Below are 14,565 nucleotides of genomic sequence, written 5' to 3'. Positions count from 1 at the left end.
TGCGAAATGCAACGGTTGCGAAAGAGCGAACGGTGACAATGCCAAATACTCGGCAGCTATTGAGGGCTAAACCTAAATGACTGTAAACTGTTTCGTTTTCGAAATGTTCTGCCTAGTTATTCATGTTGCGGCTTAAGCTGTTGGAGGGCATAGGGGCGGACTTTAATACGACGAGATCAAGGTTTTGTTTACACTGTAAATGAAAAAAAATCAGTAGCCTGCATTCATTGCTGCCCCTCAGGTCAACGATTTTTCGCTGGACACCTGCCAATCTCTCGGTTTGAACTGCTAATCGCGGATGTTATTGATCATCTCTGCTTCTGTCGTGGCATTTTTATCTGGGTGTTGAGTTCCGACGCTTAGAATCGTAATGAGGTTAGTTGACGCAACGGGTATCCTAAATCTCACAGCTGACATTATCGACATCTTATAAAGAGATATGTAAAGCCCGCGCTGCAAAGGTCAGAAAAATATGCTGATTAAATCTGTCAATTTTCCATTGTTGTTTCGTGGTACTGAGAATTGTGATCTCTTGCCTGAAATTTCGGGTTGCAATCGTATTTTTTCAACATTATAATTCGTACTAATAGGAATTGATACCGTTAAGAAGAATTTTGCGGAGGCGCCACTGAAGGAATTCGTTGTGGAATTCGGCTTTTTCTACTCCCCCGAACTTTAAATTAGCGGATTTCATTCGTCGCCTCAAATGCGACTGCATAAGGTTTTTGTATTTTTATAGTCATAAGTAAATATTAGTTATCGAAGTCGCTCAGCTATCAAGATGCCACAAAGCCCATGTGAAATCCATATCTACTCGTTTAATGGTGGTTCACTTATACGCGGTCACGTTAGCTCTAACGCTCGGAGAAAACTCGATTGCTTTTTGTCGCCTTTCAAAGCATTCTCAGAATTACTTTTAACGTGGACATCCCAAGAACCCGTGTAGCAGCTTTTTATATTTTTGTACAAATTAAAAAAAAATAGCTTTTCGGTGCAAAGATTTCTTTCGAGAAATTTGATATATCTTGCACTTTAAATTCGTGAATGATATGCCAATATATTTTTTTAAATTCAAAAGCCAACAATTTATGTGAAACTCAGTTTGTTGCATGGCCGGAAGCGATAGTTGGAAAGCCCCTCGATTTGTCAACTGCATACAGGGTTCGTCCGGAAAATAAGTGTACTGACTCCTGGGCTGGGCGCGCCGCTCCAGGCGCGCCCAGCACCGCTCTGACGGGCTGCGATTGGAGGGGGGTATGTTGGCAAGCGACGCTGAAAAAGGCAGTCGGCTCTGAGCTGTGGTGTAGTGAGGAGCTCTGTTAACGCGAACCTCCACGCTCGACCCACGTCACGGAACGCGATGCCGAAGCAGCGTTATTCCATCAAATTTGCGGTAAAGCTTGGGAAATCGTCTACCGAAACTGTCCGTATGATTAACCAGGCTTACGGGGAGTCAGCCATGTCCAGAAACATGATCTTTCGGTGGCACAAGATGTTCGTGGAGGGCAGAGAAGAGGTCGACGACGAGTCTTCGAGAGGTTCCCGATGATGCCTTCGCGGGAGCGTTCCAGGAATGGGAACGCCGCTGGAACAAGTGTATCGACTCACAAGGGTCCTATTTTGAGGAATATTAGCTTAAGATATGTAAAAGTGTAATAAATTTTTTTTCCTGAGCTCAGTACACTTATTTTCCGGACGAACCCTGTATACCGATAAAACTGGAGGGTTTTGGTTAGTCCCCGGTGTCTTAACTATTGTTAAATATTTTAGTGAAATATGTTAGAGACAATTGCGCGCGACAATTTTCCTACTTGGATTTTGTAGTTCTACTTTTAAATTCCAGAAATTAAAATATTAGAGATGTCATGATTAATAAACTGTTTTCAACTGTTTAATTCATATATATATATATATATATATATATATATATATATATATATATATATATATATATATATATATATATATATATATATATATATGAGGCGCAGTTTGTGTTGACATCAATCCAGCTGTGAATTCATCTCTCAATTGTATGTTGTCCAATTTTAAGTTATAAAAGGCAAACTGAGGAAAAAAGCACTAACAGTTCTATTATAATTAATGAGTTAGTATTCGGGAAAATCATTAATTAACGATTAGGTGCTTCTTCTATGAACATACGACATCTAGATAGGTATATATAGGATAATACTTCGGTCTAAGTGACTGAGGAAAGAAATTTGTGGTTTATGGGAGGTTGTTGGTTATATCAAGGATCCCCCTGAAGCAATGCGACTGTACTTGGGATGAAAGGCAACTATTTTTTCCTTGTGATTTAACATAAGAATTCGTGGTTTTCTATTTTATCAGCTATCGTAGCGATGGAATTCTAATATTTTCATGGAAAAATAGTAACATGTATTCTACGAGTCAGTTCTAAAATATTTATAAACGACGCGCGTGAAATAGATGCACAGCCGCTACAGCTCCTTCAGTTTGTTCTTCATTTAACCTTGAAAATGCTTCTTGACCATTGGAAAGATAACTATTATTTTGAAAATGTGCAAATGTATGTAATTGCATGGCCCCACAGTGTAGGTACACTTATAGTTAGAGTGGTGTTGAACAGCTTGAATTGAAGCTGAAGAAGATCGTCAAAACTTGAATACGTAAATGGACTTCTTTGCTCTCATCATTATCTATGTGAAGAAAATATAGTGATAGCGTAGTTTTTATAATTAAGGCGATTCCATTGATTATATAAACCTTGTGGAAGTTCATTTCAAACTAGAAGGTCTTGTTTCGCGGGGGAATGATATTGATAGTAAAAAGACGTCTTTATTGGTTGAGATTGAAGCTTGATTTTCCCTTCTTCCTGCTAACCCGTAACTGCTATCACCCTAAGAATGAGTATCACCAGAAGGAATATCCCCCTTCGGGGAAAATACTGTTTTTCACTCTTAGACAAAAAGATGTATATGATAGTGTATTGAAGATGGTTTTGATATTGGTCAGTTGTTTTCATATAAGTTATTTGCTTTCAATATTCTCTTATTTTAATGATTCAAGCCTACGAGCAAAAATTTTAAACGGATAAAGATTAAATTGTCATGGGCGTTGATCGAAAATATACGACCCTTGATTTATTTTTAAAAATATGATTGCTACTGTTACATAATGTACGGAGCTTTATATGGGGATATTTTCTTGTTTTTATCTGCTAAACTCTAGCCCCTTCGTTTTCACTTATAGGTAGTGTCCTTCTTCCGAGTATTTTTTCATAGTCCGAGAAAGCTGTTCTCGTTTATTAGCAAGTGCCCGCGTCTTCCGCTCTTAATCATCACGAGAGGTGCGCTTCGGCTTTAGTTCCGCCTTCAGTTGAAAAGATTTTCCTGTTTATTGTCGGGTCTTCGTCCCAAGAGACGCCAACTTAAAGACTGCCACCTTAGTGTGACCTTTTTCTTCAAGCGTGCCCTAGAAAGGTCATTCATCGTTCCAACCTAGCGTTTTATGCCCGCCATACCGTACCTTCGAGTGACTCATACGTACGACTCTCTCCCTACTACTTCCTTCTGTGTGACTCATTGTCTCTTGTAGGAGCCCTTCACCGTTTTACAAAGCATCTGTGCCTTTTCATTCCCTTTTACTTTTTTTCGAGGGATTCTTTTTTTTTTGTGTGCGGCGTCAACGCCCTTAATCCTTCAGACAAGCGTATGTTTCTCTTTTTCTTCCGTGAGAACCCCGTGCACTTAGATTTTCCGATGTTTTCCTTGTAGCGCTCGGTATTTTTTTGGGGATCTGGTGAGATTTTCATAGTTTAAGCCTTAAAATGAAAATATTACCGCTGTCACGTGAAGTTTTTTAACTCCCTGGAACTGGAATAAAGTTAAAAAATGAGCTCGTGAATGCGAGTCGGCAAGTACCCAATTGTGACAACGATGAGGAAATCTGGTACCGGGTGGATTTGATACCAATGGCTCTATGCTATTCGCTGTTACTTGTGTCTGTTTTGTGCATATCCTCCTGAGAGCGTAACAGTTTTTCCGCCTTGTCAGGATTGAAATAGGGATGAGTAATTTTCTTCAAGAATATAATCCTGCTTATTACTAAAAATTAAAACACCTGTGCAAAGTTGAGAGATTTGCAGAGGAAAAAATCAATTGCTTAGAACAGGATGTCGGTATTTTTTATCGCATCGTTTTAGGGTTGCGTTTAGTTTATTGTCGTGGCTCTTCCCGCAGTTGTTTTTGGTCTCATGACATTTTTTGAGAAAACCAAAATTTCAAGGTGATACTAAAAAATATATTAGCATTATTTTCAGTTAAAAGTTATTTTTCAACACGGATTCCCAGTTCACTTGGGATTGTTCCGGTAACTCATTGGAGGAAAAATACTATATGAATAGGTTACTTTTTTTACAAGAGGAATTGTATTTTTAATTCTTTTTCTCATGGGTAGCCACGAGAGTTATTTTTTTAACGAATGAGCGTTTTGATTTGCTGTCGCTCAGTTTCATGCACCAAATTCCGCAAGAGGCACAAGTAGAGCATGCGCCATTATTATCAAAGTTAAAATTATAGTTCTATGATATTTCTCCTATAATTTAAAATCATAAGAGTGTATAATCCTCGGCGACCTGTATGATGCGCTTGGCTTCTTTCAGTCCTTTGATGCTGAAGAAGTCATTGCTATCTCCGTTGCAGCAATTACCTCATTCAACCTTCCCCAGCATTAAAACCACTGCAATTATTCCTACTCAGCCATCGTCATCTAACGGAGCATCAAAACGAGGATTGTTCCGTAGCAGCGCTAAGAGTTCTATCATTTCAAAGATGTATTAATTTATCAGTGTCCGTTAATGGCGTCAAGTTATTTGGTGCATTACAATCATGGAATAGGTATAATGTGTATTAAATAAACGTGAAACATAAAAATTCACTCATTTGTACGCTAATGGCTGTAGGTACGTAATTTATGTATTTCTATGTCCGTAATTATTTTTGTCGTTATTATTGGAATTCAACCGGGTAGGGTACATTTTGGATAGCCACAGGCTACATATACAACGGTACAGGACACATTTTCTAACCTCTTCTAACAGAAAACATCCTGGCATTCGACACTACAGTAAATCCCTCTTCAATGCCGCATACTTCCTTCCGCCCTTCATTCCGTCCAATATTCTTATCCCATTCCTGACAATTCCTCGCATGCCTGAAGTTCTGCCCTCCATCATAACCTTGAAATTATCATTGGCAATCAAAATACTACGTTATGCTATGCTGTATCATTCTTTTTTGGGATAGATATATATGAAGTAAACATTGTGGTTGCCGTTGCTGTATTTCATCTCATCTAGTTCATTTACTAATGCTCACAATAGACACTCAAGATTCAGTTTTAGAAAAGTAAAATCCACGTTTATCGTGTCCAAGGTGTTCACTCACGTACTGAATAAGTTGATTTCTTTATAATATTTATGCAGTAAATATTTATGATTTTTTTAGTGTACTATCTCGATTATGATTGATATATCATACTGAAATATGCATTTATTTTCAGCCCCCGAAAATGAGATTATCTTCGGAACTACTATCAATACTTGCTAAGCATCCGGTGTTACCCCAGACTCGGTAATGCTGCATTCCTGGCGAAAGAAAGAAACGTGGAACTGAATTCCAGGTAAGTTATGAACTTTTACGTGTTTGCATGGCTGCATTGACTGTTTGGATGACCTGGTTGCTCGAAGCTTGGTTGACTCTATCTTGAGTGAGGCAGTTATGAAAAATTTTCAATACGAATGAATTATTCACCAAAATCGTTTCATTAATGACTTCAGTGAAGACCAAGCATCTGATTCCCTAGTGACCTTTTTCTTTTTTTTATCCTAATACCTTGACATAGAGGAGCTATATTTATAAAACGTTGCTATGATAAAACCTAGAAGCGTATCTAGATTATTAGAGTAGGTTGGGAATCACTCATGGAGCGAAGTTCAAATTACAGATTAAATTTCTTGCATAAACTGGAAGCAGGTCTCTAGCGATGATGTCGAAAATGTGTTATTAGCACCATCAAATTACGGTAAGGGAGATCGTGACAGCGAGATTAAATAGATCAAGTGTAGAAAGGACAAATTTTTAAGATATCATTTTTCTCTCGGACGATGCGGGATCAGAAAAACTAACGCGATCTCACATAGGGGAAAAAGTATTTTTCTCTTTTCATCCTAGTAGCCTAGTTTGTCGTTTTATCTAAGCTTATTTATCGCCCTTGTTACTTACAGTTGGCAGTAGTAGTAGTAGTAGTTTTGAGGGGAGGCGACCGACAGCTAAGGTCATTTGCGCCATAGGGGATGGACAGGAAAGGATGAAGGGTGGAGAGAAACCCGGCGACGGCATTAGCCTACTCTTTACGAAAGGCGCCAAGGGTCTGCAGCTTAACGTCCCATCCGACGGACGGTGTACTCACTCAAAGTGCCCTCCACAAAGCACCTCAAGTAGGGATCGATATACCTCTGAAAAATATTCAACACCGCCGGGATTTGAACCCTCAGGGTGGGAAGCCAGTACGTTAGCCACCGCACCATCTCGATCCCCTACAGTTGGCATCTTACACGTAGAGAAGAGAACATTACTAAAATACCGTAGTGCATACAGATTTAGTTATCATGAACTATATTTTTAAAACTCTCTTACGCACATATATCGTGACTAAATATTTAAAAAAAAACTTAATTATTGATATTGCATGATTGGTATTGAATCACCCCATGCCAAACTTCCGATCAGTGCCTCGCAGAATACCATGTAAATATAGATGAATATCGAATCCTTAAGGGCTTTTATTATTATTCTTGTAAAATCATGATTTCCGTATGGGTAGGTAATTTTTATTGACTATGCTTACATCAGATGCTGTTTTCGAGACCAACTTCCATTTTCGTAAAATTGTCTGACAGTGTCAAAGGCGCTGTAGCCTGTCATCCTGACCATGAAATTTAATTTGCCGCATTAATTTCAAACGTCGCCGCAATATTTTACTTTGTTTTTCTTTCATAAAAAATGGAGGTAAATTCTAAGAAAAAAATCTTAACCGTGTTCAGGTAGAGATGCTACGCCCAGCAGTGCGGTCCAGCAGTCATTGCGAGGCTTGAGGAAAAATTAGTTTTGACCGATTGAATTGATATGAGAATCGATTAAATTATACCTGGGTGTAGAGGAATAACTAAGTTTAGTGCCCTCATCTTGAACGAGTGCATGCCCTATAAATGAATTAGATTTATGTGCACAGTGAGAAAACTTGGGAGATATTGACCACTCGGAAATGTGCGCGTTTCGTTAAGGCGGACTCTCTGTTTGTGAAAACAAAGAGTGACCGGGAAAAATTATTGCATGAGTGTAGTAAGCGAAATAATTGAATAATTTGATGGTTGTCTATATGTATTGGTAGAAAGTAGCAAATGATGGTAGGTTAGATGAGGAAAGTGAAAGGCGAGCGAATGCCGGTTTATGGGTAGTATGTGGAGCTTGAGTTGGCATGCCAGGATAACCATAAATGCCGATTAAATTCAGTGGTTAGGACTATTCGAGGATCGTTTGTGTGACAATTGGAGAGAGATTTTGAGGAATGAGAGACTGTGAATTAGATGTACCAGCAATATACATAGTGTGAAAGAAGTGCTGGTTTGGTCATGTGGAGAGAATTGTTGTAGTGGTGAATGTGATGTAGGAGACCCCAAGAGGAGGGAGTTGGAATTTACAGGAGCAGAAGAAGATACTTGCCTCAAAGTCCAAACGTGACTTGGAGAATGAAGTATGGCAGGATGGCGGCGGTATGGAAGACATTTTTGCATGCATGGGAGTGAGTTTTCTAAAGTCACTGGGGCTATTTTTTTTACTGAAATTTAAGGTCATATACGAGCATGAACTTGAGGTTAAATGTCAGGGCACCGCGGTCATCCATGGATATCTAGATCAATTATTCGAATTGCTGTTAGATTGATAATTTTGAAAACGCATTTATTTTCGTTATGTCGCTATGGAGTTATTAGTAATCTCTCCATGTCCGAATGAGACCGTAAAATTGTGAGACCAAGGGAAAAAGGGAAGGAATTGAGGAAGATTAAGCAGGAGATAATATTGAGTCAAGTATCACTATGGAACAGGAAAAAGTGTTAGGAGAGGGAACTAAGAAGAAGGAAAGGCTGTTGTTATTTACCAATTCTCAGATTGGAAAGTAAATGATTCAGCCGTCAGACGCTAGGGACTCCAACTCTGGTGTCCTTTGAAGTGTATTTTTTACTATGTGATTTATGCTCTCGAAACCCCATTAGCATCAGTTCTAACGCATTGCGTTTGTTGCGCAAATTTCAATTTTCAAGAAGTCGCGCTGGCAAAGCCACCAAATGAGTCCAATGAGACTGGACTTGAACCGTGATTGGAGTGTCGTTAACCATTCATTGCCTCCAGATCATTATCTATTAACGTTTGTTACATTCGATTTTGCTCGTCTGTTTCCCGATTAAGGCGGTAGGCTCACTTTTCTTCGAAGACGTTCTTGTCGCTCTTCAACCTTTTTTTTTCTGTTCTCGGGACTCTCCTCCCCCTCCGCTCCCGCAGTTTCTCGAGTAGATCCCAACTGTTCCCCCGCTCGTCCTTCCGCACCCCAAACGTTCCCACCCGCCCTCCGCTGCTGTTGGCCCGGCACCACGAGATTCTCGAACGGAATCCGAGCGAGATAAAGGTCGAGAGGAGGATGGCTTGGAAGTAAATATATAAAAATACGTATGTATTCATTTTTTCAGACGAATTCCTATCCTTGTGGTGGCGGCGAGGATGAGTTTGGCGCTGGGAAAATGGGTGGGGGGAGGGGGGTTTGGAAGTGGGTCAAACGGCAGCGTGACGTAATGCCTCCCTCCCTCTCCCTCACTCCCTTCTCCCTCGCGGCCATTTCTAGTAGGCGTCTCTTCCTTGCTCTCTTTAATTCCTCTCTATTTCTTCCTCCATTCCTCCTACCTCCCACCTCTCTCCGTCTGTTTTAACCACCTCCCTGTTCTCGCCTTCCTCCTTCAGTTGCAAGCATAATGCTGGGAGGCAAAACAATCTTTTGATTTCACGAGTCGTAATTCTTCTTTTTCCCATGCACAGTTCGTGATCACAACATTGAAAAGCATTGGAAACGGCCATACCAACCAAGATAAGCCTTCAGATTCTGTGTTAAAATCAACCAATCCAATTTGATATTTTGATAATTTATATGACTGACTTATCTTTTAATAGAAACAAACTCCCTTTTTTTTGTCAGGATTCAAGGATTTTTTCCGTTTTAAACGTAGCTAGTGAAACTCTATTAAGTCTCTAAAATGTATAATGCCCATAATTGTTTCATTTTATCGCTATTTCCAAAGGCTTAACTGCATTTCAGTCCTCGCCTGTCAACTTGCTGAAAATCTTCATCGACCTCAGCCTTTGCAAATGAAAAAGTAATTTGCTACAGCTATGCATTCCGTTATCTTATATACTTATCTTATTCTCTTCATATTAACCCTTAAGTCACAGATAGATAAATTATCCTGTCTCCCTTTGCAAATTCTTCTCATCGAATCTTCATATTACCCTCCAAGGTGGTAGGGGTTAGGTAGTAGAAGAGACTCCATACTCTCAATCTCGCCTCAAAATCAGGATGATTATGTATCTATCTATCCAAGCTACCAAATCGGAGTGTTATAAAGTTGTTAGGTAATAAGCGATTTTATTACGCAGGAGCTACCGATAAAAGGTTATTTTTAACTCGTGTCTAGAAGGACGAATTTTTTTGTTTGCTACTGAAATGATGAATTGTTTGAGGGAAGAACGATTTTTATCGTCCTGCCCGGCAGTAAATTTCCCCGTAACCTCTCACTGAGGTCTCGCCAACTAATACAAGGCGTGGCTAGATTTATTCCCTCTCTCGCAGCATTAAATTCATAAGATTTTTATCTCCGTTGGATGGTTATCACACTTCCATTGGACTACAATCCTGGGCTTTCCATGTAACCATGTTTCGCTTTTTGTTTGTTCGCAACTGTTTCTTCCATCACACAGGATTTCTGTGGATGTAGTTCTCTCCAGAAATTAGGTCCATCTGTGTAGTTCTCTACAGAAATTAGGTCCATCTGTATATTGTACCGGATTCTCGCACGTTTTCAAGGTAATACACGTATCTTATAAGTAACATTTTAGCTGACATTTCAATCACAGTATTTCCTTGCTAATCGCTTGATAAATTAAGTTGAATTAAGTTGCAGGTTCGCAGATATTTCGGAGACTTTTTCCCTTCATTTTAGGGGTGACTCCGGGGCAGTTCAAATCGTTCCCCGATGCTTTTTTTCTTCATGCCTCAGCAAATGTTATTTCTTCTATTCCCGTCTTCCGAACGATGTCACGCCTCCCAATATATTTTTACTAGTTCCCGCACGATTTTTCTCGCCTGCTACTCGTCTTCCAAGCCGATCGCCTGGGTTTTATGGTTTACCTTAAATGATCGTCTCCCGACATCCCCTGCTATCCATCTCCATTTCGGCCTGCCGGGGTAGGTAACCCACGTATGTGTGCGGAGCAGCCTCCGTGCCCGGTCCCGCAATCCCGTGACGCTATTCCTCCGCTCCCATCTCCTCTCTACCTCACACCCCACCTCACAGATCCCACCCACCATCCTTCCCCCAAAAGTGTCCCGCCTTTCATGTTCGTTTTTTCCCCTGGCATCGGTCCAGCACAGTTGCCGGCTCGGATCTTGAGCGTCTGTGTGTGTGTGTGTGTGTGTGTGTGTCTGTGACGCACATTATTCAGCCTACCCGCCGTGTGACGAGCGTTTTTGGGGGCAGGGCCTTTTGTCTCCATCTCCCGATGCTCCCGGCATCACTGCCGCCGTAGCCGTCTCGAAACTCTCCTCCGCCGCCTCTTAATGAATAAACAATTCGGTCGCGAGCGAGTAGGTATAGATTGAACGGGAGACAGTGCGAGGGAGGAAAAGTTGGCGTATTCGGGAAGGAGTCGCGCGTCGCCTCACCCTAGAACGAGGTCCACCACGCCCCATTACGATGTTACCGTATTTCCTAGCGTGCCACACCTAACTCCCGTTTTAATAATAAAACAAAATCTCCGAGGTTTGAGGCGAATAGCTGGTGTGAGGGCTGTAAGAAGTCATCGCTAGGAGTAGTTTTATCGACAAAATAGGAACGCGCTCACATCATTACACACGCACGTGCTTCGCATGCTCCCTAATTTGATTCCGTAGGGTATTAAAACAAACCAGGCCATTGAAAAAAAAGGTTTTTATGCTTAAAGAGATAAAATGAAAAGGGAAAGGCTTGCGTTGTGATAATATCATTATTTTTGTTGCCCAACGCATAGCCCGCTTCATATAAAATGTAGAGTTATGCATAAAAATGCCTCCGAGGGCTCTGGCCTTACTTTGGTGCAAGTTAGGAAATAGTGAAGGCACCATTGTGGTTTCTCGCGTGAAATTTGTTGTGAAAACCTACCGCAATTTCAAAGCAGGGCAACATCGCGCGCCATAAGTATGGCGTGCGAGCAATGCGATTCGCAGCGGTGAGCTTCGTTTCTAAAAGCGCAGTGGCATCCGTCAATGCGCAATATTGCGCTAATTGCCGATGGCCTCGGGTAACTCGGCAGTTGAAAAACCGAGGTGCTAGTCACATTGGGAGATTTATATATTTTTCGCGAGGGCACAGATTGAAAACGAGAGCACGAGAAACAAGACGCGAGAGGGAAAATGAATGGGTCGTCATCATCATTGTTTTCTTTACGGGAGGCTCTCTCCCGCGAAGGGATGCCTTAATTTTCGTTTTAGGTCCTTTCCCGAGTCCCTTCAGCCGCACCTCCTCCCCCCGCTCCTCCCTCCCTTCCGATTCGCCCTCAGTCATTTAGGGGGATGGAGGAGAGTCACCTCATTGTCGGGTGAGAGAAAGGTCCCTGTGAACTCCCACCCCGACCCCCCCCCACCCACCCACCCACCCACCCACATCACCTTTCGAGGTCGTCGTCCTATCTGCGGATTTCACTCCCATTTCTATGACGTGCCCTCCCCTTTCACCAATCGCAACCCCCGACCTCACCTTCCATGTTATCTCTGCCCCCTCAGTGCGGAACGGCGCTGGTGCGATCGTATTGGGGGCTGACCTAAGTAGCTGTTTGGCTGATGTTGAAGGGTGGTAATTCCGGGCCTGGACCCCTGCGAGAATGGATGGACCTCCGCACCGTCGGTCGCTCTTTCAAAATTAATAAGGTGCTGTGGGGGATTTGGATCTCTGCCCCTTCAACGGAGCGTACGGAATAGCGCCCTTGTTCCCTTTCTGTTCACTGTTCTTTGCAGAACAATAAGAATAAGAAATGCATTTCTGCGTCGTTTCCCCCGAAAACTTTTATTTTTTATGATTCGATGGTATGTATATTTTTTAAGTGATAATACTGGAATTTTTGTGGATTGATTTAGTTTTTCGTGGATGTTTTAAATCTCCAAGTAAAGAGAATGCTGTTACCTATTGTGGGGCTAGCTCACGTACGAGTTAGTGTACACATTACCAACGGCCAAGCGTATAAATGAATTTTATTGAAAATATTCTTGAGGCATAAATTATTTTGTTTAATCTCTGTATTTTAATGGTAATCTTACTGTTTTTTGTGTTTTTTTTATATTTTATCTCGTGGAAGTATCTGCTCCGAGTCAATTAAATACGTATGTGCACAGCGAGTCAGAATGGACTCCCTATTTTGAAAAATCACTGAAGAGCGCGCAGGTAAATTAGCGGAGTTGAAGTAATGGCGTTAGTTAGGTAAAACAACGCCATTTTTAGTAGTTACGATGCAGTGGTCTGGTGAGCATCGAGAAAGAAACGTTCTTTAAGAGCACTGATACTATGGCCGCGATGCAGAGGGCGCTAAGGTATAGCGATGAATCGCATTTTCACCTCTGTGGCTCATTTAATAAGCAAAATTTTCGTTCCTGGGCGACTCACAGCCCTTGCGATCTTCACCCAAGACTTCTTTATAGCCCCAAAATTACAGTTTGGTGCGCTGTGTCCTCCATAGGCATTATTGGGCCTTACTTTTTTGAATCTCGAGGTTCAACCGTTCTTTTGAACTCTGACCGCTATTGTGAGATGCTGAAGACCTTTTTAATCCCCAAAATGGAAGAGTATGGTGAGGAATAAGACGCAGAAGCATTTTGGTTCAATAGGATGGTGCCACGGCTCATGCCGCCCGTCGTTCACGCCAAATCCTGGCCGAACAATTTCCCGGCCGCCTGATCTCCTTACGAGGGGATGTTCTGTGGTCCCCTCGCTCCCAGTGTTTGAGCCCATGTGATTTTTTCTTTGAGGTTATCTCAAAGCTGTGCTTTAAAAAGTTCGAGCAAGGACCTCAGATGATCTTAAGGAGGCAATTACGGGTATCACCGCCAGGATATGCTGAGAAGAGTTTTCGAAAACTTTTTTGAACGACTCAGCATGTGCATCGCTCACCAAGGTCGTCACCTGGATGAAATGACTTTCAAAACCCAATGAAAAAAATAGCATTGGATGTAGTTTTCAGAAATAAAAAATCTTTTTTTAATTATTTTGGTTGGTTTTTGTTACAATTCACCCATCAAGTCAGGGGGTCCATTCTGACACACACTACTATATATCGAAAACGTGCATACTTGCTTGTTGGCATTGGGTGAGCATTTGTATATTTCTAGTATACCGTCTTTATCAGAGGGGAATATCAGTTTTGCTTGTATGTCACTGAGATTGTAGGGTTAAAATTTCATATCTTTATATATTTGTTATCAATATGTTTGCATCATTGAATGTACTTAATTGTTTAAGGTGACCTTTGTAATGTTCCAATGTTTGGAAATGTTTAAATGTTTTCCTTTGTAATGTTGCGGCCTTAGAAACTTCATTCCTATTTAATAATCTCACATCTTTTTGCTCTGTTTCCTGTGATATAACTGTGCAACTTAGTGCTTATGAATTTGTATTTGTCCCTCTTTATGTCTGAGTGTCATGTTTTTAGAGCTGAGCGTATTCTTCTATTCTGTAAAGGTCTTCTGCCGGTGCCGTGTGCGAGTAATTGTTTGTCTCGCTCATTCTCCTAAGAGCAATAACCTCCATAAACAATTCACATATCGAGTTAATGCCGTTATTTTCACATTTCATTTAAATACAGGGTGCGTTTGGAAAGAATCAAATGACTTTCGGTTATGTTTCTATTAAGCGTTTCACCATTGTGCGCAGTCTCACATGGGTTACATCTTTATCGAAAATGTCACAATTCTTCAGAGTAGAAAATAATTTTTCCCTCGCAGAAGTCGAAACTCTGCCAGTAAGAAACGTTTCGGTATTTTCGCCAAATTGTTCTTCCCAAATTCCACTCATTAGTCATCGATCATTATGTGGTGGATGGTTGCTTTAGCACCCTTTGCCACACGCCATCGTCGCCGCTTGCAGGGTAAGATTTAATCACCAAGTGTCAATGTGACGAACCTGTTGAAGGTGATTTCAAATGTAAATTACGGTAATGTTTGTTCTTAAATATA

At 41.1% G+C, this 14,565-nt stretch overlaps 1 protein-coding gene across 3 annotated transcripts in view; it reads left to right on the top strand.

Annotated features, from left to right (window-relative positions):
* The window catches only part of LOC139691202 (very long chain fatty acid elongase AAEL008004-like), a 525,450-nt gene that overhangs the window by 126,299 nt on the left and 384,586 nt on the right, over positions 1 to 14,565 (top strand). For 2 of the 3 annotated variants that reach the window (XM_071588933.1, XM_071588932.1), the window contains exon 2: positions 5,545 to 5,664. The exons of the other annotated variant lie outside the window; for it this stretch is intronic. The gene's annotated coding sequence lies outside the window, so the exon portion shown is untranslated. The remainder of the gene's footprint in view (positions 1 to 5,544; positions 5,665 to 14,565) is intronic. 3 annotated transcript variants of the gene reach the window in all.

Source organism: Hetaerina americana, unplaced genomic scaffold (genome assembly GCF_022747635.1).
Source record: "Hetaerina americana unplaced genomic scaffold, ioHetAmer1.1.p SCAF_30, whole genome shotgun sequence".
Lineage (NCBI taxonomy): Eukaryota > Metazoa > Arthropoda > Insecta > Odonata > Calopterygidae > Hetaerina > Hetaerina americana.
This window is presented reverse-complemented; position numbering and strand designations above follow the sequence as displayed.